This window comes from Canis lupus, chromosome 25 (genome assembly GCF_003254725.2).
Source record: "Canis lupus dingo isolate Sandy chromosome 25, ASM325472v2, whole genome shotgun sequence".
In the NCBI taxonomy this organism is placed as follows: Eukaryota; Metazoa; Chordata; class Mammalia; order Carnivora; family Canidae; genus Canis; species Canis lupus.
In genome coordinates this window covers 31,825,817-31,851,244 of record NC_064267.1, presented here as the reverse complement: position 1 = coordinate 31,851,244, position 25,428 = coordinate 31,825,817, and the positions used below count along the sequence as shown (strand labels likewise).

The 25,428-nt window shown below is 39.0% G+C and overlaps 1 long non-coding RNA gene across 3 annotated transcripts in view; it reads left to right on the top strand.

The window, feature by feature from the left end:
• The first annotated feature begins 2,075 nt into the window (after positions 1 to 2,075).
• The window catches only part of LOC112670134 (uncharacterized), a 38,718-nt gene continuing 15,365 nt past the window's right edge, over positions 2,076 to 25,428 (top strand). The window contains exons 1-6 of one of the 3 annotated variants that reach the window (XR_003142786.3): positions 2,076 to 2,227; positions 3,459 to 3,523; positions 8,800 to 8,948; positions 9,181 to 9,308; positions 9,561 to 9,646; positions 11,024 to 11,461. This is a non-coding gene — a long non-coding RNA (uncharacterized LOC112670134). Of the gene's footprint in view, positions 2,228 to 3,458; positions 3,524 to 8,799; positions 8,949 to 9,180; positions 9,309 to 9,560; positions 9,647 to 11,023; positions 11,462 to 25,428 lie in introns of those variants that run through there. The other 2 variants (XR_004818264.2, XR_003142785.3) reach the window with 2 other exon arrangements.

The window sequence follows — 25,428 nt, the reverse complement described above, 5'->3', positions numbered from 1 at the left end:
TGACAGTCTTGGGAGAGAGAGGGTTGTAAGACAGAAGCTGCCTGAATGCTGACTCTAGCTGGACAGCCACTTGAACTCTGAGCTGACTAACAGTGAGTGAGAAATAAACTTAGATGCCTGATATTTGGGGATCGCTGCAGCAGCATAATCTAATCAATATAGTTGAAGACCAACACAGTCTTCCCAATGGGAAAAAAAATATCCCAGTGTCTAATAGATAGCTGTGTTCCAAAAACACAAGAGGCAAGCATCTTCCCAGAATAACTAGGAAATAAACATCACTAAGTCCCCCTAGTAGTTAAAATGCCATCAAGACTTTTTTAAAAGGCTATATTGGATGGTGAGTTTTTATTATGAGGTTCAGTTGTAGGCTTGAGGAGAAATTGTTTTTACAGATGTTCAGGGTGTGTTATGAGGAAATGGCCTTTTACAGGGGTTCAGATTGATGGGCTCTCTTGGGACCTCCTCTGACTACATGCACAGAGGAAGTAGGGAGGGGTCAGGACAGGCACAAAAGGACACAGTGGAGTTTGGGGAAGATCATGAAAGGGAGGCAGCTGAGTCCATGAACTAGAATAAGATTCAGAGTCACAAAGACTTGGGTTTGAGTCCTGGCTCTGCCACTCATTAGCCAAATTACCTAACCTCTCTGAGTCTTAGAATGGTGGTCTATAAGATAAAACTAATGATAATTACCTCACAGAGTTGTAATGAATCTAGAGAGTTAATAAATCCCAATTATCATTGCTTTTGCTGTTATTACTGTTACTATCTGGACCATTACCCAAAGGTCCAGTTCTTTACTTTTTCTCCAGAAGCTTCACAGGTTCTGGAAACAGGGTGGAATAGGGAGAGAGGATTACAAACGTCTTCTGCAACCCTTCTACTTTTATTTCTTCTTTTGTGGCAACATTTTGGGGTGGCGAGATGTTGGGAAGTACATTTTGGGGCTGAAGATGACTTCTTTGCAGAAGTTGCGTTTGAGTCTTAAAAGCTAAGAAGAGCCAGGGTAAAGCTGAGGGGAAAGTTGGAGATTGCTGGCTGCTCAGAGCTGGCTCCAGTATAATGGTTCAAAGTGGGAAGACAAAGAGGCTTTCTTTGTCCTGTCCATCTGGCCAGAACTAATCCAGGGCAATATTAAAGAGAACCTGATAGACTGATCATCCATTCTGACATAGCTCTTGGGAACCTCAGAAGAGTCCTGGGCAGAAGCGCTGGTACAAAGAGAGGTAAAGGGAACCTCCAGTACATTCATTGGCCCCAGTGGAGAATTTTCTGGTGGGTCTCTACTTTTTTGTACCCTGTCACGTCAAGAATTTTTTCATCCTGCTGGGAAAGTTTTCTAGCCCTGAGAGAGGACTTTGGAATCTTTAACTCAGATTTCCCAACAGTTACTTCATTCTTTAAAGCTGACTCACATTTTATTTAAACACCTTCTTTAGTTTTAGGCTAAGCAATAATATCCATGAAATCACAGTTTTCACTTCTAACGCACACTACAGTAAGTATATATGTGACTTAAAATTTTAAAAGAATCTTCATCCATGCCTTACTTTGAAACATCTTGTGCACCCCTAGTGGTGCACGGGGCCACATTTTGGGATAGTGGCTTTAGAAGCTGAGGGGAGCAAGGGGTATCTACCCACAGGGGGTGGTGAGAAGGGGGCATCTGCATAGAACAACGGATGTTCTCTCAGCACCAGCCCCCCGGGCGGCCTCCATCTTGGTTTAGGCGCTGCCATCTGCTCTGAGAGAGCAGCCTTTTGTGAAAAGCTGTGGGAGGATCAGCCTGGCTGATTGGCTGGAGCTGTGCCCAGAGTGCCCAGATGTACATGTGCCCCAAAAGAGGGGGCACAGCTGGGGTTCACTGCCTCCCTTGAGGTTTGGTTTTCTGGTGAAGCTCAACCCTGCCTCCCACTTTCCTGCGGTGCATTCTGCTCGAGTTGGCGGTGAGGGAGAAGGCCCACTGCGGCACTGTGAGCTCCCTTACCGCCGTCTGCCTGCCATTTGCTGCCACTGGGGACATGAGATTGCTTCCATGGAAACAGAACCATGGATTGTTTTTCCAGAAAACGTCTCAATCTAATTTGTGTGGAGCTGCACTGTGTGTGTGCGCGCGCACGTGTGTGTGGAGTGTTTTAGTCACAGAAGAGGGGTGAGAAGAGGAAGGGAGCATTTACATAGAACCCCCAATTTTCCTTGAATCCCAGGGAGTTAATTATTTCAGGTGAGTGTTGGAAGTCATGGAGACTGCGTCTAATTAAGGTGTGGTGTTAGGAAGACCTCACCATTATATTTGACTAGGGTACTCAGAAATTTTTGAATTCTGTTTGGTCTAGACAGTTCTTCTCAGGAGGTCTCCCTCAAAAGAGGGAGGCCCACAAGGGAGGCAAAGTAAGGCAATGGAACAGTATTTCTACTTAGCAGTTTCCTCTAAGCCCTAGTGCTGGACTTCAGTAATTGGGCTGAATCTCCTCTACAGGTCCTTTTTTTGAGATCAGGCAGGGCAACACTGCCTCAAAAATGAGTGTTTTTTGACCCCTGTTTTTCTTTCAACCTTCAAATAGGAGTCTTGGATTTTATGCAATGGAACAACAGGCCAGACTCCCAGCAAAAAAGAAGCCAAAGAGAGTTGGTACCTCAGTGATGAGAATGAAGTTGGCCTATGCTGCCCTCCTGAAGCCCCAACTGGTGATAGATAGATAGATAGATAGATAGATAGATAGATAGATAGAGGGTGGGGGGGGGAAGGAGACAGAGAATGAGAGAGAGAATCCAATGGGGAGAGAAAATAGAGGTGAGAGCTACTCAAAGCAGCTCAGACATTCTTACCAGTCTGGCTTAAAGGAAGGAAGTGAGAGAAGAGAAAAGTTGCAAGAGCCTTGAACCTGGAACACCTCATACCTGCTGCACTGATATTAAGATATCAATGCAGCAGGTGTGATTGATACTACACTGCTGCATTGATATTAAGATACAGCATTTATGTACCTTGTGAACTTTTGTTCCATTAGATGCTCCACCCTGTAGAATGGTGGTCCAATAGATTGTTCTAAAATTTAAACAGTTGAGATGAGAATTTCTCCTTCTTGGAAATAGATTGTCTTGCTTCCTCCAGAGAGAAGAGAGAGGTCTGAATCAGCCTAGCTCTTGAACTTCTACCATAAAGAGGTTTAGCTTCTGCCTAATGTCTCTTTCTTCTTTCCTCTTATGACAATGACTTTGGGTTTCACCAGTATGTCAAGATTAATAATGGTTCATCTCGGTACTAATAAAAATAACTCCAGTTAGCTAGTATGAGATGCCTGAAACCTTCCCCAAAGCCCTTGTTCTACATTTAGGAGAATAGCACCAGCACACAACTGTGCTCCAAAGTAGTTATAGTTGGGTGATTGTCTTAGTCTACAGTTCTATGTCATCTATTGAGAGACTGGAATTGGACACCATGTTTTCTGCAGATGGCTGAGCTCTTAGCAATGTGCCAAGCCAGTGGATATGCCTTCAGGAGCTTGACCCCAAGCAAGTAAGCAAATAATTGTTGAATGACCAAGTAGTTACATTTCCTTGCTATGTTGTGGGATTAGAACTCCTTTAGGAGTGAAAAAGATTTGAACAACAACTTTACAGTGGCCACTTTTAAAATTCTGGATTATCACAAAATCTTCAAGGAAAAAGAAATCATGTGGGGTCTTCATACCATCCGACAGATGGAGTCTACTGTCTCATTCTGTATGTTAGTTCCAGCTGCCCTCTTCACTTGAAATATCTTTCTTCCTCTTCACCCTTCAAATCATGTTGGTTGTTTTTTTTCAAGACCCCCTCAACATCAACTTGTGTGTGTCTTCCTGTCCACTGAAACTGAAGTCCTGATCTCTCTCTCTCTCTCTCTCTCTATTCGTATTGATATAGCTTTTCACTATCTGTTTAGCACTTGGCACTTGCCAGATTATGTCACCTTTTCTTTGTGAATTTTGCTTCCCTGACTTGATTATAAATCAGAACTGTGCCTTGTAATTCTCTAGATCTTTCTTCATGTATTAGAAGAGTGTTTGACATACCGTGAGGCCCAATGTATATTTTGGAATTGAAAATCAGTCCTGGGAAATTTCCTTCCAAGTAAAATGAAGTTAATGCTAAAATCTGTGTCAATGGTACTATGAGGACTAGAAGAGATGCTGTCATAAAGCATCTAGACCCAGGCACATACTAGCTCCTCAATAAACGTTATTCCTTTTCCTATCCTTCTGGGCAAGATGTCCAGCTTTGATTTATTAATAACTCGTATGTAAGCCATTTGTTAATACTCAGGAAATAAAAAGTGGTGTTCCTTTCCTAATCTTACTGTGGTTTTGGGGAAAATCAAAAGATCTGTGTTTTGTTTTATAATCTCTATACGTTGAATTTCCTGTCTTTCCAGAGCTGCAGTTCTTTATACTCTATTTTTTGCCTTCCCCGCCTCCCAGTGCCACATGGCATGCATTTACTTTGAAAATGAAGCACATTTCAATTTTGTTTCAAGAATTTCAGCATACCCCTGCCCATCTCTGGAGATCTGTGGGATGGCTCCTAGCCCCAGATTGCAGGTACCACTGCGTAGCATCCATCAGCCATCATTCAATCCTGGCTGCCTGCTTATATTGCTTCTGTGCTCCCCATTGGCACTGCCCGCCTGGCACTCACCCAATCCGGTCTGACACTTGCTGCTGAGGATGGGGAGGGGACCCAGGCAGGCTTCCAGTTCTTTCATGAGCTGGGTGCTGCCTGCAACCGGCAAACTGTGAAGCCCTGTTCTAAGGCTTCAGAGGTCCCCAGCATGGTGGAGTGGGGCACTGAGCCATGGGAAGTGTATAAGCAGAGAGCACAGTGGAAAGTAAATTAGCTCTTGGCATTGAGTCCTGCTGATATAAGCTCTTGATTTTTTTTTCACCTCTCAAGTACCACTTAAGTCCCTGTGCTTGCTTCCTCACAAACAATGGAGCTGAATGTTCATTTATTTGCTTGGAAAGGGTTGGGCTTTTCCCCCTTCTCAGTTCCGAAGGCTTGAAGTGCTCAGCTGTCCTCTTTCCAGAAGCTTGCACCCCCTTGGCTTCAGTGTCTTTTGCGCTTAATTGCAAATTATTGATTTAAAGGGAATACTTTTTAGCTCTTGCAAGATTCAGTTGCTCCTGGGTTGGACTCCCCAGCAGGACACTCTAGGGACTCCAGCTGGGAGGGGAGGGGAGGACCAAGGATATTAGGATTTTTTTCTGGGTGGGAGACCACACTCTTCCACTCGTAGACTTATTGGATGCCAGAGCTGAGACCTATTTTACTGAGAAGAAACTGAGGTCCAGAGATTGATAAAGCTTTTATACCCAGAGAGAGTGGAACTTGCAATTCCACTGATTAATCTTCACCGAAAACCTCAAGAGGTGGGGATCTTGTTCTAAGGCAGAATTGACTCAGCAGATCTGGGGTGATGCCCATGATTTTACATTTCTAACAAGTAGCTCCCAGGATATGCTGATGCTGCCTGTACCAGATCATACTTTGAGAAGCAAGGATCTAAACTATAGCATGGGCTCCTAACTTTGTCAGCACTTTGCAATTATGTGTGAGTTTTAAGAATTACTGATGTTTGGGGTCCTATCCCCAGGAATTCTGATTTAGTTGCGGAATGCCCTGGACAATGAGTGTTTTTAAAGCTTCCTAGGTGGCTTCTGTCCAACACAATAGTTTCCTTAGGGAATATCTTTCAGCTGAACTCCCCAAGCCTTCCAAAATTTTGTGCAAATACGCATCATCTGTATAGAGATGCCCTCGTACATGCATGTGTGCATGTACTTCATAACTTCAGAAATGTTGGAACCAAAAGAATAAAATAATAATTACAAGAATATAATATATTTTTCCTGAGCGCCTACTCTGTACTTTATATGCATTACTTCATTCATGTATCACTAAAACTCTACAAAAATGTGAACCTCTAATCCCAGAAAGGCCAGCCAGCATTCCCATTCTTCCATCAAGTTTGGCAGAGTTGTGACCACTCTATTCATAAGGCATCTCAGACTTAAAGAACATCAGTCCCATGTGTCATATGGGGTCATTGCCAACCCAGGCTGGGTGAGGAGGTGCGGGGTTCATTTTATGACTTGCAAAGGTGGGGCTTCCGGGGAGCGGCAGGGGCAGGAGCTGGCCACATTCAGAGGAAGCAGCTGTGGAAATAGAAAGCCGGAAAGCAGCAGCAAGCTAGCCCTGGATGATTTCATTGATCTGATTGGTGGGTATGAATTTCAGAGTCACAATCTCAGTTGTGCAAAACAGATTCTTTGTCTCTGAAATTGAATTGAATTTAGCTCTTAAGCTCTCTCTGGTGTCCATAGCAAAAAAATACCTAATTATTTTAAGAGAGATGCAGATCTTTCCACATTTTTTTCCCTCAGTGTCTTTGGTGTAAATACTCAGTTGATCTGGGCTCCATTTCTCCTTTCCTTCTACAAAGTGGGTTGGGTCATGGGTAGGTGGGCTTATTGTCTAGGCATCGTGTGTGTGTGTGTGTGTGTGTGTGTGTGCACCTCTGTGACTCGGTCCTGTCTTATGTCCCTTGCAGTCGCTCCCTTCCCACCCTTTACAGGTCCCCGCAAGTGTCTCTGCATCATCTTTCTCTCATCTGTGAGGTTGTATAAGACCTCCTTTGCCACTCCAAAACAAATATGCATTTAGGTAAAATTTCCCATGTGCCAGGCTCCATTTTAAGTGCTTTATATATGTGAACTTAGTTCTGATGAAAAGAGTATGTACATCACCCTCATTTTACTGCTGAGGACACTGACACATAGGGAGGTTAAGTAACTTTCCTAAGGTTACATGATGGAGTCATGATTCAGTGTCACTTGTCTCTAGAACCCACACTCTTACGAATCTTACTAATTGGAATCCTGAATGTCCAGGAGGACTATAGCACTGGTGAAGGAATTCGATTGGATGATTTTGTAATACTTCTCAACTCTGACTCTGTCTCCTAACACTGTATGGACCAATAACACCGTGGATAAATCTTCTACTCTGTGTGTGTGTTACAGACACTGTACAGTTGACCTTTGAACAACACAGGCTTGAACTGCATCTGTCCACTTACACGTGGATTTTGTGTAGTACAGTACTGTAAATGTATTTTCCTTAGGATTTTCTTAATAACATTTTCTTCTAATTCATTTTATTGTAAGTATATAGCATATAATATGTATAACATATAAAATATGTGTTAATTGACTGTTTATCTTATCAATAAGGCTTCTTGTCAAAAGTTGGCTATTAGTAACTACATTTTTGGGGACTCAAAAGTTATATGCAAATTTTTGACTGGAGGAGTTTGGTGCCCATTCACCTCCCTACTTGTTCAAGAGTCAACCGTACTTCCTTGTTTCTTGTGCTGTTGGAGCCATCGATCTGTTCACATTTGTGTCATATGCCTGTCTTCCCCTTCTTACATCTTCTACGAGAACAGAATATTGCATTCCCCTGTATAGAGTTTCAATGTCTTAAGGAACTTGAATGGCATTGAGTTAGCCCAAAGACTAAGTTTTCCTGATGGAAGGAAAGGGAGAGGAGAGAAATAGAAGGGACACGACAGGCTACACAGAAGACAATTCAAGTTCAGTGTTTCCCTTTAATTTGATTCATATTAACCTCCTGATCTGTAGTACTTTGGAAGAACATCACCAAAAGAGAGATTTTCAATTTCTCCAGTATAGCAATGGCTAATGATCCCAGAGACAAACTACCACCTTGTGTCTTGCTCTTTCCCTTTCAATTTCCCAAAGTGAGTATGAGGGTCTCTGGACCCCGCCAGTCCTGAGCGATGGAGCGATTCATTTTACATAGGATTTCGTCTCTACAGTCCCTCCCTGCCATAATTAACACCTCGGGGAGGGAATTTAAAATCAAGTGCTTCTTTTTCAATTACCACTTAGAAAACTGTGTAATAAAACACCACGGCAAGTCTGCTTGCTCTTTTTGAAAGTCTAATTAATTCATTTGCGGAGGTTGCATCTTGCCTGGCACTGTGTCACTTGCTCATTTAAAAAGGTGCTAAGGCTTGGAATCTGTGGGTCACCACTTGAACAAATCCATTTTCATGTCCCGTTTTTGGAGGCTGACAGAAGAGCAGTAGAAACTGAGACAGACAAGGGATAATAAGAATGTCCTATGACCCAACAAGAGAGCTTACTTTGGGCTTCTCAAAGAATTAATCACCAATCTCACCCTGTATCCTGGGAAGCAGGAGGCCTGGGTCTAGGCCTGGTTCAGCCACTAAAGGGCAGCATGACCTCCAGCAGGCACCACCCTTTGGTTTTTTAGCCTGTTTCATCCCCCCCACCCCCCGAATCTCTCCCCCAGCTCTATTGTTTTAAGCAGATGTATCTCTGGCTATCACTTTGCTTACTAAATGCACTATTATCTTTCACTGATTAACCTGAAACCAATCGGATTCATTGCATTTCATTTATAATATGCTTGCTGGACAAATTTTTGGTGAAAAGACTTGAAGAGACAGAGATTCAAAGTCAATTGGTTCACCGATTTTTTATCTCTCTCCCTCTCCTCAAGATAGTTTGTGCGTATTGACAGAACTCTAGCTACATGTTATCTGGGTGGGTTTCCTTGATAGGTTCCATTTCTCAAACTTGATCCTCATATTGCAATAAGAAACAAATGTACATTTAAGGGAATTGTTTAATTTCCTATAATATTATCTCATTAAAGTTTCCCTACATTACCAATCAAGTGCTTCTAAATATTTCTTTTCTACTTAAGGGTACAGGATACTGTGGCCACCTGCTGAGGCTTATTGAGCTGGCTTTCTGGGTCCCTGGAGTGGGCACATGGCATGAGAGTCCACATGTGAAGAAGAGAAACCAGAGACCTGAGTGACTCCATCTGAGCTGGAGAGAGCACAGATGAAGGTGAGTTTGGAGGCCAGCAAGAGGGAGTAAAGGTGAGACAAACTGCCATGGGCCCAGGTAGGCAAGGAGAGTAACCAGAAGTGAAGAGCAGGGCTCTGAGGATGAGGGAAAGTGTAAGATTGAACAACATAATTAAGAGGAGCACAAGAGTGTCCTCATTTACAAGTGGCCAAACTGCTGTTGAACAGATGAGTTCTGTATCAAAACTTTTACTTGTTTTTAATTGCTCTAGGCACACAAAGTATGGCTCCAGACACTTTCCCGTCAATATCTTCTGTCTGTCCCTTGAGAAGAGCAATTGATCTGAGGCTTTCAGTGTCTAAGTTACATCATAAGAGGACTTGAGGCAAAGCTTACGTGGTAATGTCTTCTTGGGGAAGGGGGTAGTGGGTGTGGGACACTAGAGTTTCAAGGGTGAGGGAAACAGGAAAGTTGGGAAAAGAAGGAAAGAAACCAACCAGTTACATAGTCATGTGGCCATCTTGGGACAGGCTATCCCGAACACTGTACCTGGGAACCTTTCGTTAGAGGCAGGAAGGGAGAAAAATTTACCTGCTGAGTCATAGTTTCATCTTGTCTCTTGTTGGTGAAAGTTTACGCTCCACATTTCAGGATTTTGTTACTTGGCCCCACTGAGTTAATGCTGGAGAAGTGGATCCCGTGCTCCGTAGTATGGAACTTTGGCTGAATCTCCAAAGGTGAGAGGAACCAGAGTCTGCATAGGTCGAGACACATTGAACCTGGGCACTGGAGCTTCTGTGGCTTCTGTCACACAGGCATGATGGAAACTCTGCTAGAGCCCACCACCTACACAGGGGAGGACGAGGCAGCCAATGGTACCATGTGGCTGAGACAACCAGTGATACCATGTGTCAAGGACTGGAGGATGGAAGAGGCTAAGTGAATATAGTGAGGTAGTAAATTAGGTCCTATGCTCTTATGCATAAGGAGTTTTAGGACTATAATGATAGGCTGGCTGGGGAGAGAAGAAATGTGGCTTTGACTAAGAGAACTGACCTGATATTAGAGATGGCTCTAGAGATATCCCCTTCTCCCAAATGACAATGGTCAAGGGACATTGGAATTCAAGGTACTGACTGGTCACTATGTCATCCGTGGGGTCTTTTAGACCCTCTACTGACACTAGTCTGACTCCCTGCCAAGTAGCTGGGAGTGGGCTGGGCCCAGTGAATCCCATTTTGCTTGAAGCAATATCCAAGCAGGGGCTTTAGCCCTCTCTTGGAGGATATTACAAATAGGTTTGCAACCCAGTTCCACATTCTATCTGCTATTAGGAATGTTGGGATCCTGGCCAGCTTGGTATTTACTGTCTTAGGAACTGAGTGGGCTGAACTGATTACTAACTAGGAGTGAACCAAGTTACCTTTGCCGAGAAAGTGGTAAGGCACTCTCCCACCACCACTACCACCACCCAAGAGGGTAGAAAGTTGGAATGCTACTAAGATTGGGTTATCTCAAAATTAAATTTGAGCAAGATTATTGGGGAAAGGAACATTAGTAGGAGGAATTTAAGCTTTACTAAGTCAAATGGTACCCCCTTCACTCTCCACCTCCTATCTTTGGTCATCTTTGTCTTGGAATCATCTTTGCTCTACAAGTCATGAGATGTAGATAGATCTTGGAATCATCTTTGCTCTACAAATCATGAAATGTAGATAGAAATGTGACTATTTCAGAAAATGTTTCAGCTGCTGTCTCACTGAGTTATATGGGTCATCCACATTTGTTTCTAGAGAGAATGGGGTCAAGTAAGAGGCTCTAGTACAGTCAAGAAGTCCTTGGCACATCATGTGGCCTAAGTCACTTCACAAGGGCTAGGGCTCTGTGTTGGAGTTTAAAGCTAACTCTCCAGTCAAAAGTGTTTATTTGTCTGGCTGTATTCTTCGTTCAGGTATCTTTTGACCATTTCAAAGTGCTAAGAGTGATAACAGAACAGGTTTTGGGTGTTCAAAATCATGAGTCCTAACCAAATATCCTCTTCTCACAACATGACTTATGCATATGTAAGAATTATATTCTAAACTACTAAGACACGATTTTTAATCCTCTCTAAGTCTTCCCTCAGCCTCTCTACCATTAAAAAGACATCATTAAGTAGAATGGACTGCAGAAAACAGACTCAAATTCCTGGCCTTTGTCATGCAAAATAGAACTTTTCATTGTAAGAGGTAAGTTTTTTTAGAGTGATAAAGAGTTTTATGTCTAAACAGGCTAAAATCCCAAGATTTAGCATACCATTTATCTATAACAGGATTTTTTTCAAACTTTTTGGTTTCAGGATTCCTTTACACTCTTAAAAATTATTGAGAACCAGGGCTCCTGGGTGGCTGAGTTGGTTAAGTGCCTGACTTCAGCTCAGGTCATGATCTCGGGGTGGGGGTGGGGGGTGTCCTGGCATCAAGTCCCAGTCCCGTATTGGGCTCCTTGCTCAGCAGGGAGTTTGCTTCTGCCACTTGCCCTACTTGTGCTCTCTCTTTCTCTCTTCCTCTCTCTCTGTGTTAAATAAGTAAATAAAATCTTTAAAAAAATTATTGAGGATCCCACAGATCTTTTTTTGCAGGGGTGGTGGTGGTGGATAGGTTATATATACCGATATTTGCTTTATTAGAAATGAAAACTGATATATTTTTTTAAGAATTGCAAAAGAAGATGATAAAATCTACTTTCTTCTTCTTGAATTTATACATAAGCCTAAAGACAATTTTAGATTTTCAAAATAATGATTTATTGAACAATAATGAAATTGTAGAGGCAGAGGTTATAGCAGATATAAGTGAAGATAGCTTGTAGAAAATTGTAGAAGTTCAGTAGAATCCCTGAGAAAAAAAGAGAGTTAATCTGGGAAAACATACATGTTCATACCCTAAAAGAACAACCCTGGAAAATTCTGGAAAGCTTAAGAATATAAAAACATATATATCTTTAGCTATCAGAGCCTTGACATCATATGTCATGTGGTTTCTGGAAGAATCTATTGTACACTCCTAAGAATGAGTGTGAAAAATGCAAATATTATCTTTGCATTATTATAAAAATAGTTTTGACTTTGCCTACCTCCTGAGAGAGTCTCAGGAACCCCAGAGATCCTCAGGCTGCACTTTAAGAACAGCTGATTTATACAAAGGGTGAACATATGTAGGATAGTCCCAGCTTATGCTTGTTTTCCCTGTTAATATGGTTTTTACAAATACTTAACTCTTAAAAGTTTAGATAAAATGCTATATGGACAGTGTCTACAAGCAAATAGAGTATTTGTTTAGGCAGTTTCCCTTTGGAGATGTTTAAGAATTTTCTAGAGAACAATTGAATGCAGACTGAATCCCTGATGTGTCTTCTAGGAAGACAAAGCCAGTGGCCTAACTCTGGGTTGAGCTCCTTTAGGGTGGAAGAGAGATGATGAAAATGCACATTGTCCAATGGGTACAGAGTTTCATTTTGGGAAGATGATCAAGTTCTGGAGGTGGATGGTGGTGGTGGTTGCACAACAATGTGAACATTCTTGATGTCACTCAAAATGGCTAAAATGGTAAATTTTATATTTCATATATTTTACCAAAATAAAAAATGTGCATAAGTTTGGGAGTGTTGCTCAGGAAGACTGTCAACCTTATAAAGAAGCCCTGAATATGCCCAGAAGAGAACAATGGATCTGAGATGGACAGAGGATGAGTGTGGGCCTCTTAGTATCCTTGAGAGAATCTTGTCTGTGTGCAGACATGGTTTGTATCAATCAAGTCTTGCTGGAAATACTGACCTCAGCTAAGTGTGGCGGGTTTAGGGGCTGTCCCTGAAAGACCAAGTGGAAGGAAGTCTATCTCTATAGAAGCTCAAGGAGAACAGAGGGCTGCCTATCCCAGATAAGCCTCTCACTCAGTGTCCTCCATGTACACTCTGATCACCTAGAGTTGGCCCCTGAACGAAGGGAAAGAGCAGACTCTTAAACTGGCTGACAAAACCCTGAACTGACCAGGGAAATGCTACACAATCAAAATACAACACAAAGCACATATGGACATTTTACATTTTCTAATAGTTATAAATAAAGTAAAATGAAACAAGAGAAATTAATTTTAATAATATATTTTATTTATCCCAATATATCTAAAATATCATTTCAACCTATAATCAATATTAAAAAATGATTAATGAGATATTTTACATTCTTAATTGTACTGTCTTATAGAAGTCCAGTATTATTTATTTATGGCACATCTTAATTGGCACTAGCATATTTCAAGAGCTCATTAGCCACATGAGGCTAGTGACTGATGTACCAGACAATGCAGAGTAGAATTTAAGTGAGAATACCAAGCCCAAAAAGAAACTACCAAAATGACCAGATTGACCTGGAAATTATTAGATTATGTTTTTATTCAATTAAGGGGAAGTGGAAGTGTTGTGTATTTTTGCTAAGAGTGGAAGCATTCAATTGTCAGTGTGATATGTTGTAACTTTCCCAGTCACCCACATGGTGAGTGTGGAAGCATACTCCTCTATCAGAATGAGACCCTGAATGATTAGGATGAGTGCAGCCACCTGACTCCCTATATTAGATAGGTAATAGAGCAAGAAATAAACTCTTATATTTAGGAGATGTTTATTGTTATAGCAAAATTTAACTTATCCTAACTGATACATGCAATTATATACTATATTGGCTAATTAAACTTCTAAATATGTTTGTAGTAAAAGTTCATTCTTCTGTTTTAAGTATTTCCAGGATTTCTAGCTAAAGGAGACGGGAAATATGCCACTCATTAATATCCTGTGAACCTACTTAGCTGGGAATATTAATGAAGAATTGCATGAAGGGAGATATTGAACAAACAAGTAGAAAAGCTGTAATTTTTTAAAGTCAGTTTCAAAACCAAATTTTATCCATCAGTGCCTATTGAAAGATACAGGCAGGAAAACAAAATTTTAATCCTGCAAAAGCAACGTTGATAAGTTATTTCTACTTCAAACACTAATCATGACCTATTAGAGAAAAATAATCCTGGCATTGGTCAGACCTTTTCTCTACAGAGTTTCAAACATTTACCACTTATTTGGAAACTGATGCTTTAAACAAAAGAAATTCTAGAATCATGGATGAACTGAATATTCCTCCCATTCTTAAATAAATGGAAATAATAAAGCCCAATTTTTACTAACTTCCTCAGACTTTTGCACTTGTCAGTGCAAGTATGAAACAAATATGAACTCATGTATATTTATTTAAAGTATTTTGTAACTATATATAGAACTTCAGACTGCAAGGACTTGTCATTCTGAAACACAATTAGAATTTTTCATAATGAGTACTAAAAAAAATCTCTCAATTTCTAAACCTTCCTTTCTCGGGTCAAACTTTTAAATTATCTAACTCATTTTCTTTGAAACTCCCTTTGCACTTCTTTTAGGGTATGGAATTACCTTCAATTCTTTCTCAGTATTCAGATAGATACAAAGAAATTAGTGGACCTGAAAATTTTACTTTCTCTACACTGATTATCATGTTCCAGTTGTCACAGGAGTAAATTCAATTTATTATTTCTCAAATACACACTGTATACATCATATTGTGCTTGGTGCTATGAACAAATAATGGAAATGGAAGATATATTACCTACCTTGAAGAAACGTACAGCCTTGCTGAGGATACAGATAGGAAATGGCCAAATGACTAATAACATAGTAGAAGAATTAAGGGACTGAGGGAACTCTGGGGACAGGATGGTATAGAAATAGAGCACTGGCTGGAAGCCTGGGGACTTGAATTTTAGCTCTCATTATGAGTATGTAATAATTGTACATCTGTATGAAATAGGGTGCTTCATAAAGCGTTTTCACACATTATCTCATTTCACAACAACACTGAGAAGTCAATATCATTATGATCCTCATATGACAAAGGAGAGGACATTGATGTTCTGAATGTTTTGTGGTTACCTACACTAAAACTCATTAAAAGACAGATATACTCCTCAGACTTTCACCTCCAAGCCTGCCTCTCTTTCTGTTTCACACAGAAAGAAACAGAAAGGCTGTATGACCTTAGATAAGTCCACTAGACTTACCTGGATCTCACAATATAGTCTATTAATTGAGAGGTTTGGCCTACGTCAGCATTTTCCAATCTAGGTTACAGGGAAAACATTAGTCAGTGACAAACATATTTAGAAAATGCCAAGTTAAAGTTTAACAGTGTCTTAGTTAAAAAATAATTATTATTTTCTCAAATGTATACTAATATATTTATTTTAGAAATAGATTTTAATAGAATGTATTTTTTATATAATGTTTTTATTATTAATATTATTGATTTCTTAATTATAATAACTTTATAAAGACCTCTTGAAGATTTTAGGTGCTACTGAACATTATGAATAACTAAGAGAGATTATACCACACATACAGGGGTTCTGACCACATTTTTTACCACTTACTTTTGTGGTGGGAGGGCACAAAGCACGTAAAAGATTGGAGTATCCTCCCTTTAGGAGATGCTGAGCTAAATTATTTTTAAGGTTGTTGGATATCTCAAATTCTAAGAGTTCATGTTAGTAAGTGGTGTTTGATGTTTGATGTTGGAGAAGTACTGTCAGAGGGTGGAATTGTTGGATGGAGTTTCCTAGAAGATGGATAGGTGTGTGCAGAATGGGAGGCCAGACAAGAAGGCATTCCAGGTAGAAAAACCAACATAACCAGCATTGGAGATGTCTGTCCACAGAAGAAAGTGCTCATTGATGAGTGGGAGAGCAGTAGGAGACTGGACCACTGGGTTGAGATCTTGAATGCTAAATATATATTGGACATTATGGTAAATCCTCAACCTTCTTTCCCTATTGGATAATAGCAAAACTCCTAGGGAATCAGACTCTCAGCTCAAAGCGTGTGTCTTGGCAGAGGGGCAGTCTCCATTCATTTACAGGTGATGGGTTCAAGAATCAGTACGTGACCCAATTTAGGCTGAAGAATATTATTATTTCCCATAATGCTGTCCTTGTCTGTGATCCCACTGATTTCCCTGACCTCACAGATGTCAGGTTTGGTCATGAGGCTCACTTTGATCTAGGAAAGAGAGCCCAGGTGTGGTTCTGGTAACATCCCATATAAGGGCTGCCCATTCAGTCTGGATCCTGGAATGAAGACTATAGGAAGCAGAACTACAGCCAACCTTTACTGAATGTGTTTAATGTGCTAGAAATAAACACTTGTTGTAAGCCACAGCAAGTTTAACTTGCTAAAGAAATGAAATGAAAGGTCTACTGGATATTTTTGGGAAAGTTTTTCTTTACTCTTAAAAAAAGCTACAGGGAGTAAATCTATTGGGAGTTATCAAGGGTATATGTAGCCCAACGCCACCACGAGGCAACATAAATGATAGAGGCCAGGCATGGCATGAAACCAATGTTGGAGAGATGCAAAGAAACTAGATCCTTAACATCTTGAACCATTGGATCCTTGTTCTGAACTCCAGATTTCTTTGTTTAGACCAGTACAAGTTGAGTTTCACTTGCAAGTGAAAGCATCTTACCTGATTCATAAAACTAACAGTGACACATGATCCTGGGGGTAGCAAGCCATTGAAGGATTTTGAGAGGGCAGTGATGAGATAAAGGCAATTCATGAAAAAGACTCATTCGGCATTTGTGAAAAAAAAGTTCAAAATGGATTGGAAGAGAGAAGACAAAGCAAGAAAACCAGTTTTAGGAAAATTACAATAATCCAGAGGTAGTAGGGAGTCAGGATGAGGGAATATAATGAACACATGAGAAGCGAGAGGTATTTTGAAGAATTGACAGGACTCTGCCTGAAGGAGAAGCAGGTCTCAAATGCTTCCAAGTTTGCAGGACTATGAGTATGGTGAAGTCTCTGATGGAATATGGAAGAGGAGACAATGGAGATGATGATAGTTTGTTTTGGGACATAATGACTTTGAGGTGAAAGCAGGAAAATAATGTAGTTAAATATACTTGTGCAGAATCAAATAACTATGTGCCAGACACTAAAGATATTGGGAAGAATAAGACCCAGCCCATTCCTGTGGGATCCCCACTGCCCAGAAGGGAAGTAGTGGCAAACAAAGGAATTGCAGATGAAAATTGCAAGGTTTAGAAGTAGCACAGAGGTAGAAGATCCAAGGAGACATTTACTTATGCTCTTACAGATATCGAGTGGAAGCTTGTGAGAAGTCAGAACTATCAGAACAGATGTAGGTATCTTTTGTAGAAAGGCAGTAGTCAAAGCCATGTAGAGGATGAATCATCAAGGCCATCAAGAGACAGGGAAATTCAGCGTAGAACAAGAAGGCGGATTTGGGTTGGTGACCTGTGAGTGCACTTACTGACTAAATAAACTTGGGCTAGGTGTTTGGTGATGTGAAGCTTTGGTTTCCTTCTCTATGAAGAGGAATAAGAGTGGCTACCTCCTTGATTTGTTGTGAAAATTAAACGATATAACTCATGTGACGTGCTTTGCACTATACCTAGAACCTGATAAATCCTCATAAAACGTTGCCTTTATTATCTTCATTATCATCATTACTACTAGTAATATTTATTGCTACATGACAAACTACCTCAACACAACCATTCACTCTGTCACAAATCTGCAATTTGGTCAGAAGTCTGCTGACTCTTCTCTGTTCCATTCAGTGTTACCTGGAATGGTTGAAATGGGGCTGGGAGACCTATTTCCAAGATGGCATACTTCCATGACTGGCAAATTGGTGCTGGATTTGGTTGGGTGCTCAGCTGGGGGCCTCAATTCCTTATGCAACTGCCTCCAGAATGCTGTTTTGTCTCCATCACGGCATGATGGCTGAATACTCTGGAGACAGGAAGTGGAAGCTGCCAAATTCTTAAGGCCAAGACCCAGAAACGAGCCCTGTATTTATTGTTTTTGCTGTATTCTTTGATTAAGCAGGAATGAGCCCACTCAGATCCAAGGGGAGAAGACATAGACCCCACCTCTCAGTAAGGAGGATTGTGGCTTTCATCTACCATGTAATAGAATCAAAAGGGCAACTGAGGAAAGCCTGCTATTGGGAAGCAGAGTTGAAGAAGTTTCAAGAAGTTCAAGAAGTTTCATATTCCTTTGAAAAAAAGTGTTTGAGGCATTAAAAAGCTAAGCTTTTATAACATATTTAAAAGGAATTGTGCTATAACATTCTATTATTAAAGCTCGGAATTAATCAAAAGTTGAAACAGATGACTATCTTTTAAGCTTAACAAAAGAGCTAAGAGGTCTGAAGGAAAACTTCAAATTATAGTACCAGAGAATGCTAGATCTGAAAGGACCTTAGAGACCCTCTAAGCAGGCCTTTGTTATGTGTGGGTTGCAGAACACACTCTGGGGAGAAAGATGTATTACAGACCTCACAGCTGGGGTATGGGTGATGTTTTCAGCTGGGCATTTGTGTAGACTCAGACACATAGTCACACGCGTTAGCATAGCATTGCTTCTCACGTTATCATTTCATGCTTGTTTTGGAGTGAGGGGGAATAAGTGAGAAGTATTTCCTCAAATGAAGACGTCAACCACAGTTTAACTCATCCAAACATATTAGCCTGAAATGTCACTTTGCTTCTATTCCTCACCAAATACTCCTTTGTGTGAAACACTGTATTTCAAAAATGGCTTGTTGGTCTGATGAAGAGTAGGCTTTTAGAGCTGGTTTGTCAAATTCTCAGGATTTTGCAGCCAAATGATATGTAATTCTGTCCTATTGCTCAGATCTGGCTGTCTAGTCCAGTGAGAAAATGAAGTTGGAATTTTCGTGGGCTATCTAGAGAGCACTAGGTGGAAGGAACCAAGGTTCTGATCCAAAACTTAGCCCCTTACCAGCTCTGGGTCTTTGGCACGGTTGCTTTACTTCTGGACACCTCTGCCCTCTTCAGCAAGGCAAGCAAGCACTCTTCTGTGAAAGGTTCTTCTCTGTACTTTGGTCAGGGATCGATCCTGTGGTAGAGGTTGCTGGGAGAAGTGAAGAATCCCAACAGATCCTCTTACTGAAAGACCCACTAGTCACAAGGGAAGCACGTTTATTGAAACACAAGCTGCCAAGGGTCCTTGAATTTCCATAAAGCTTTTCTGAGGACAGTATATGAGAAATAAGTTCCTTGATTTTAACTGTGCCACGATAAAGTCTAATATATCAACATTCATATAATGAGAGGCATCCACACGTCTCCTCAGGCAGTTGAGGGCCTTTGTTTGTTATTTTTCAAATAATATTGTGCTGCTGACTCATGTTTGCCTTGCACCCTGCTGTGACCCCTCCATATTCAGGGCCCTAATCACGGTCCTCATTATTATTAATAATCAGTGCCTATGAAATTATACTACACTCTGGCTTGTTATCAAGTCCTGAAAGTATGCAAATAGATTAATCAACAAGCTCCCTTGCTTCAAACCTTGAATGGAACTTGAAGTATGGTGGAAGTATTTGCCCTGGCTCTCGCTTGTCTCCTCCAATCAAGCCTGAGGTGTGTTTTCCTCCTAACTTTTAATTGCATGACCTCTGAGAACCTAATTTCCAGAAAACCCATTTATTATTTTAATGCTCATTTGGCATTATTATTTTCCCAAAGCAATCTTTTTGTCTCTGAATCTCTTAGGAGAGTTAAGAAGCAAGCCAAGAAAAGCTTCATTTTCTCTTCCTGGCCCTCAAAGGAAGCAGAAATGAAACATTTAAAATCTTAGTTTCTAGCTGGGGATGGGAGGAGGGAGCAAGAAAGGAAGGGGTGCGGGGTGGCGGGGGGGGGGGGGGAGGGAGGGAGAGAGATTGGAAGGCACTTGCGTTGGTCCCAGATGGAAAGCAATCCAGCAAATTGCCTTTAAACAGCAGTGTCCCTGCAAATAGGGCACTCTAGCTGTTTCGTGTCACTTGAAAGCATCTTGTTGATATTTTTATAGATTTTATGATACATTCTAAAGCATGCGTCAAACAGCCACTTGGAGTTCTGGCAGTAATGAACATTGTTATACTCACAGTCTGAGTAGTCTTTACTTCAAAGGGAGGCGTTGGTCTGATCTTTCATCTTCTCAGCTGTTGCTTACCAGCTTCCTTCAGATACTGTTTGAACTAAAAACCCCACATTTCCTGGTTTGAGTGAGCAATTCCCCTGACACTTCTAATCCTCTCACTTGGAAGCTACTAAACTGTGATTGAATGATGCCATTAACACGAAGGAGGTAAATACATTTAAACATGCAGACTTAGACTTTACTCAAATAATAACTGGCTTATATCTTCTTTGTTTACAATAAGTCTTGTTTGTTTACTGAAACAGGGAGCTTAAGCAAGGAGAAAATTAAACGAGGAGTGAATGAATGAATGAATGAATGCATATCATAAGTGGTGGTTGAATTTTGTTATTAAATATCCTTCTCACACTATGTGGAAAGATAAGAAGAGGAAAGAAAAGTAGACATTCCATTCTTTGGAGATGGTGAACTGGATTTTTCACAAGGTAAGTAACTTTTATCTCTGGTCAACCTTATTTTTGGTTACTTTCTGCTAAGAACCATTTACTTAAGCCAAGTCATTTTGCTCACTGATCCCTGAACAATACTAATTTCAGTACAACACTGGGAGTAACAATACTCCCACCACTGAAAGTTGTTTTTACTGTGTGCCTATTTAAAGTTAAATATAAATTAATTCAGGTTAATACAACTGGAAATTTTGTGCCTCAGTTGTACCAGCCACATTGTGAGTACTCAGCATAAGCTAGTGGCTACTGCACTGGACTTAATGCAGATATGGAATATTCCATCTCAGAGAGTTCTATGGATATTGCTGATCCAGAGACTTCTTAAGTGCTCCTTATTTTTCCCTAATTATGATTAGATGTATTAGCCATCATCTTTGGTTCAGACACATGCATGCATGGCCCATACATTTATTTGTTTGTTTGTTGTTTGTTTTAATTCTGTAATAAATATCCATAAACCATAAGTTGAAATTAAAGCCAGGACCTTAAAAATAACCTATAAATAATCACGTGTTCTCCCCCTGCCCACATATCATTCTGCTGTCTCCTCCCACCTGACATTACCATCATTATGATTCCTATGTTGATTCATGCCCTTGCTTGTCTTTTGTGTATTTCAAAGATTTCCTTTTTAGATATTCATAACATTTTTTGTGTGTATGTGTGTGTGTGTGTGTGTGTGTGTGTATGTGTGTAATTTTTGGATATTTTTTTTACTATATAATATGCTACATGTAATGTTGGAAGACTTTTAAAATTTATCATGATATTATTGCATATTGCAGTAGTTCATTTTTCTGACATGTAACATGCTATTTACTGTGTAAGTATATCACAGCTCTTTTATTTACTCTTTTGTTGATGGGTTTTTGGATTACTTCAGGCTTTTGCTGTTGTGAACAGTGCTCCTATGAACATTCTTATACATATTTACTATTGAAAATGTGCAAGAGTTTCTCTTGGGTATATAACAAAGAGTAGAGCCATTGGTCATAATATATATGAAAGACTTTAAGAGACAGTGGCAAGCTGTTTTTGCAAATTTACTCCCACAGCAGTGTAAAAGATATCCTGTGTTCACATCCTTTATAGCACTTGGAATTGTAATTTTTAAATGAGTCTAAAGTGATATCCCATCATGGTCTTGATTTCCTAGTCTGCTGATGGTGTTAGACATATCTTCAAGTGTTTAATGGTTATATGGCCTTCCCATTCTTAAATGCCTGTTCACGTCTTTTGCCCATTTTTATGTTGGATTGTTTGTGCTTTATAGTAGTTCTCTATATGGTGTTGATACAAATCCTTTTTCAGTTGTGCGCATAGTAATATATTCTCCCAGTTTTCAACTTGTTACTCACATTAGCTATGACATTTTTAGGTGAACAAAAGTGTTCTTAATTTTAATACAGTTAAATATATCAGTCTTTACCTTTATAGCCCCTTTTTGATATGTTGTCTAAAAATATTTTTTTCACTTCAAGATTTAAAAGGTTTTCTTTTATTTTTTTTACTAAGAGTTTTAAAGTTTTGTCTTTTCATTTATGTCCTTGGATCACTTGGATTGATATTTGGCCATTAAGTGACATAGAATTTCATTTGTATCATTTTCTACATTGATGACTCTTTATTTCTAGTTCCATTTATTGAATAATCCTTAGTTTTCTTCACTGATCAGACATTCCACTTTTGTCCTAATCCAAAGTTCCACATACTCATGGATCTAGTGATGGTTTTTCTAATGTTCAATTTGTCTATCTCTGTATCAATACATACTGTTTTAATTACCATGGTTTTATAATCATTCCTGATATCTACTTAGGACATGTGCCCTCTCCATATACTTCTCCTTTAGAAGTGTCCTGAATATTTGTGGCTTTCTACTTTTTATTATATATTGTATATAATATTATCAAATTCTAAAAGCAAACAAAGACCTGGGCTTTTAATTGGAATTCATTGTATCTGTAATTCAATTTGGGAAAAGTCATTTTTATAAGAATACGTTTTATCTCTCCATTTATAAGCTTCCTATAACATTTCTCAACTTGCATATATTTTGTTAATGTTATTCCTTGATTCTTAATTTCTCTGAGACTATTATAAATGCTACTTTCTCTTTCTGTTTTCTAGTTATTTGCCACTGTTGTCTAGAAATGCAACTAATTTTTGAATATATGTAAATATATATAAATAAATATGTGTATTTACCAGGCAGCTTTAAGCTCTTCTGTTACTTTAAATAAATTTTCAGTAAATTATTTCAGATTTTCTTTGTAAATGATCACATAATCTATAAATAGTGACATTTTACTTCCTCCTTACAATCCTTGTCACTCTAATTGCTCTTTTGAGTCTTATTACATTGGCTAAGATTACCTATTTAATATTGTTAGAAGTGAGATCAAATTGCTCTTGCTTTTAAAGAAAATAATCAAATTGTGTTTTCAAATTGAGGATAATGTTTGCTTTAGGACATTACAAAAAAATAGCTCTCCTCATCAGGTTAAAGAAGTTCCCTTCTATTTCTCATTTACTAAGAGTTTTTATTATTTATCAATATTACATTTCAACAAATACTTTTTCAGCCTATACCATATGATGATATGATTTTTCTTTTTAAATTTACTAATGTAGTGAATTACATTTAAGGATCTTCTGTTATTAAAACTCTTCTGCTTTAGTGGGATAAATTCTACTTGATTATTATGATAATCTTTTATATACACTGTTGAATTAATTTGCAAATATCTTGCTTAGGATTTTTGAACCTGCATTATTCACTTATTTTCACAAGTGAAATAAGCCAGTAATGTTCCTTTCACAGAATGTATTAATCTAGTTTTGGAATAAGGGTTATGTTGTCCTCATACAATAATATGGGAAATGTTTTTCCTTATTATGCTTTAACTGCTAGAATGAATTTGTGTTAAATTGGGATGATCAATTCCTTGAAAGTTTTGTAGAACTTATCTATAAAATCACCTGAGCCTACTGCTTTTAGGGTGGGGATTTTATTTATTTATTTTGTTAGTTGTTTATTTATTTATTTATTTATTTATTTATTTATTTTTAGAGAGGAGAAAGAGAGTGCAAACAAGGAGGGGCAGAAAGAGAGGGAGAGAATCTTAAGCAGCACAGAACCCTATGCAGAGCTTGAGCTTGATCTCACACCCTGAGAACATGACCTGAGCTGAAACTAAGAATTGAACGCTTAACCAACTGGGCCATGGAGGCACCCCTATGGTGGGGATTTTTAAACCATCATTTACATTTCTTTAACAAATACAGAATTTTCAAGTTTTTAAATTTTTTTTTGAGTCAATTCTGATATGTTAGATTTTTATGTGTATTTGTTGATTTTATATAAGTTTCAAACTGTCAGCACATAGTTATTTATAGTTTTCTTACTATATGTGGTTATGTAAGATTTTTCCAATTGATAAAATTATTTATTTATATTCTGTTCCTTATTCTCTTGAAAAGTTTTGCTAAAGATTTTCCCAGTGTTTTTAACTGCAAAGGATAAGATTTTGGTTTTCTTGACTCTCCTTGTTTTTTGTTATTGATGTCTATTTCATTCGTTTCTACTATTATTTTATTTATCACTTTCTTAGAGTTTATTCTATTGTTCATTTATGTAACTTATGAAGATGGGCATTTAGGTCATTAATTTTGGAGCTTTCTTCATTTCCAGTGAAATTATCTAAGGTGCTACAACCCTCTTGAAGCAACGCTTTTGATGAATTCCTTTCTTGTTGCAGTTTAATCATCTAACTTTCTTCAAGCCTCATGTCAGATTTTACTTCTTTTGTTCTGCTTCACTCTCCTGCTGATGCTAGTCCACAGCCATGGGTTTGGTTTTACAATTCTATATTATAATTAGATAGAATAGATACAGACTCAGGATAAACTCCAGCTCTGCCACCTTACAGCTATTTGACTTTAATCATAACTATATATATATATATATTTTTTCATCTTAAAAATGGAAAAGACAAAAGCTAACTTTTCAGGTGTTTATGGAATTTAAATATGAGTTAACCTATGTGAAACTATCTGGTATCAGTTTCTGGCATATAGTAAATTAATTAACTTTTTCCCTCCCTCCTACCCTTCCTTCCTTCCTTCCTTCCTTCCTTCCTTCCTTCCTTCCTTCCTTCCTTCCGTCTCCTTCCTTCTGAGGTGTATAAGATTACAGCGTTAATTTTCTTCTGATATACATTGAACATCATTTCTACATAAATGTTGCAAAATGTAGAGGAAACAGACTTGGTTAGTTGTCTTCTCTTTTGGTCTTTATTTTTCTCATGTGGATATTCCCCAATCCATTTCCCCCTTAATGGAGAAAATGAGAGCATAGTAGCAGCTGAGTGTTCTGTCCCTACCCACCCCCCTGATCCTTAATAAGTGTTACGAATTTCTTAGTCTTGACTGTGGAGACTTTGTTTGGCTAAATAGTAACCTCCTCGACCAAATCCTCAAACTGCTGAATCTGGATTCCTGATAGGTTAACTCATTTACTTAAGAAGACTTTCCTGTTGAAGGATCACATTTACCATTTTAACTTTATTTTAAGCTCAAAGTTGTTGATTTCCTCTATTAGAACTACCTCTTTCCAAATTGTGTTAAGTCAATGAGAAGAGGTGGTCCTGATCTTTATGTATTAATGTCTTAATATTCTAACATCTCTCTGGAGGAGCTGCCATGGATAGGGGCATTCCATTAACCTCCCATAGTGGTGCAATGATTATCTCATGAATTTGCTAGGTGTCAGCAAATATGGGCTATATACTTCACAGTTCCAAATGAAGAAATTTCTTTGATCCTGCTTATTTTTTAACCATATACCCCTCCATGAAGTTCCAATGCCTGACTCTCCTGGTACAAAAAGTATGAGGTTAGACAACTAGAATTAAATATGGATTCATTTATCAGTGGAGAATAACCAAATTAATAATTTAGCAAGGATCAGACAA